Source organism: Orbicella faveolata, unplaced genomic scaffold (assembly GCF_042242905.1).
Source record: "Orbicella faveolata isolate gen_17 unplaced genomic scaffold, um_ofav_v1 contig_26, whole genome shotgun sequence".
In the NCBI taxonomy this organism is placed as follows: domain Eukaryota; kingdom Metazoa; phylum Cnidaria; class Anthozoa; order Scleractinia; family Merulinidae; genus Orbicella; species Orbicella faveolata.
The window spans coordinates 20,635,001-20,637,500 of NW_028301554.1; the positions used below are offsets into that span (position 1 = coordinate 20,635,001).

General features: G+C 36.4%; 1 long non-coding RNA gene across 1 annotated transcript; it reads left to right on the forward strand.

Annotated features, from left to right (window-relative positions):
• The first annotated feature begins 606 nt into the window (after window positions 1-606).
• On the forward strand, window positions 607-1,956 carry LOC110057970 (uncharacterized). Its single transcript, XR_002297607.2, has 2 exons — window positions 607-1,091; window positions 1,651-1,956. It is a non-coding gene; the product is annotated as an uncharacterized LOC110057970 (long non-coding RNA).
• The last annotated feature ends 544 nt before the right edge of the window (window positions 1,957-2,500 follow it).

The window sequence follows — 2,500 nt, forward strand, 5'->3', positions numbered from 1 at the left end:
AGTTTCATAAGTGGCCGAATTTACATATATCTGGAAGGGGAGGATTGTGACAATATGTTTTAAAAAAAAGTACATATGGTCCCTTGTTCTATAATCAAAATTTCGAGGAAAATTGGGCGAAATATCTCTGTTCAAAAGAATTGCGCGAATGAGCGATTGTTCTCTCTTAACGTTTGGTGAAAACACGGTAATGTTTGTCTTACCGCACTAAAGATTGTTACCTTCATGGATATGGTTGCATAAAAATGCAATTGATTGTGAGTTCTTATGCGAATTGTGTTATTGAAAGTCTTTTGTTGAAAACTGATCGTCCTGAAGTGTAAATGATTGTCGTTTCGTGACAACGAATTTTATTTCGACCAAAATGAAAATACATTTACAGCCAATGAATGTCAAAGGAAGGAATTGTTTATCTTTTGATGATTTTGAATGTTAATACATATGTAAATGTTATTCTTGAACGTTCCTTACGCTCAAATGAAGGTCATATTGGTGTTAATGAGAGTTCATTGACCATAATGAAAGAAATTTGGCCACAAATGAATGTTTATTTTCTGTAAATGAACAGCAAAAGGTGTATTAAGGACCTTTCATATCCCGTAGGCAAGTTTACGTATACATCGCTTCCGCTAAGAAATTCTGAAAGTGCCTTTTCTTATTGCGGATTACGTTTTGGAACCCCAAATGTCGAGCATACACCAGAAACGGCTTTAAGTCTTGTTGCGTTAGCTCGCGATTTTCTTCCGCCATCTTGAACGCGCGAATTTGGCAATAAAATTATTCTGAATTATTCGAGTCGGGCGAATAAATTAGCACGGCAACCAATCAGAAACACTACCAGGTTTTTGGGTAGTGACGTCACCGGACAGCATTATCGGCCAGTACTTTCAGACGTCTCTCTCCCTGAGTGACGAGGAGGTTGGACACGCGCCGAACTGCCTTATGGTAGAGGTAATTAACCAATCAGGAGCGTCTATATTCTTGCAAGTCGATTTGGAGGGAATCGTCGCTCGAGGGAGGAAGAGGATTTCTTGAGGTGTTTTCTCGGCATTAACGAGTTAAGTGATCCAGTTGCTTAACGAAAAAGAAAGGTAAGGGTCTAAAGATTTAAGTTTTCGCTTTTTTCGACCATTTTGTCGAATTTTCCTGCCACTGTTGGGATTCAATTGTAGGAGAGTCCAAAATGGAGGATCGTGGTCACGATTTACGGTGTGCATAATCAACCAATTCTTGCTCCAAAACAATGGAGTTTTCAACCAAGAAAAACGTACCTTCGTATTCTAGAATAGATACAGTTTGTTTCTAAGACGTCGCACCCCATCGCACCTCTTACCGTTCTCTCGCTATATTCGTCTAAAGTTTGACATTTTTTGGCGGTAAACAAGACAGCACTAGCGTCAAACACTAAGGGAAACTTAGTTGTTTTCAGAGTATTTGTTTCTTTTTAACTCGATTTATATTTTTGCGGCTGTAAGATTACAGTGATGTTATTATTTTTACGTCTGGTGCCTAGTAGATTATTGTATTTTTACAGGTTAATGTTGCTCAACGAGGCTATTGACCTTGAATTATTCAAGATCAATAGCCTTCTTGTTGCATCATTTATCTAGGCATAGCTCAATATTTCTTTACAATTGTTGTTCTCAACAGAGATCAGAGTTTACACAACTGATTTCCTTGTGGATATTAATAACTGGTGTTTTAACCAGGAGCTGTGGAATGAAAAGAGATAGTCCATCTTCAATGTCTCTACTATGTTGTAGCTTTGTGTATGCTTGATGAGTTTTCCTTTCTGAGGAGAAAAGTTCTAGTATCAATGATTTACTTTCATGTTTTGGAAACCTGTTCTCCAAAATGTTATAATTTTAGCATATGATTGTTTAATGATGCATTTCTTGACTACCAGTTTTAGACTGTAATATAATGTTGATAATAAAATAATTTCAATTAAAGATATTGCTTTGTATTGTTTTGTTTCTGTAATGTACAGCTATTTGTTTGTCATCATCTGTTTTGCTTATGTGCATGTATTATGTACCTATCTCATATTCGTACAAGGCCCGGTGCAAAATCATCACTTTTGTGGTTGTCCAGAATCACCGAGTGATTATTGGTGTTTTCTGAAAGGACAGCCCAATTTGTCGAGGCAATTGAGGCCCAAGATAAACCCTAAATAATAGTCAACTCAGGTGTTTTGTCAAATACTGTGTAAATCTTACAACTTTTTGTTATTGTTATGGTAACTATTCGGTCCTGAGTCAATAAAGTTTATGGCATTAAACAAAGACAATGTGAAACCATTCCACAGTCAATATTGAAACTCTGGATTACAATAATGTTAAGTTTTTTTTTCACAAAGTTATTCTTAGGCTCATCTAGACACAAAAATCGATTTCCAACCCTAAATATATACAGATGAAGTGGTGGGATAGCTTGTTCCAATAATTGTCTTTTTTATACTAAGAATGAACTGAAGTGTAAATGGGCCTTGAATGCGAGC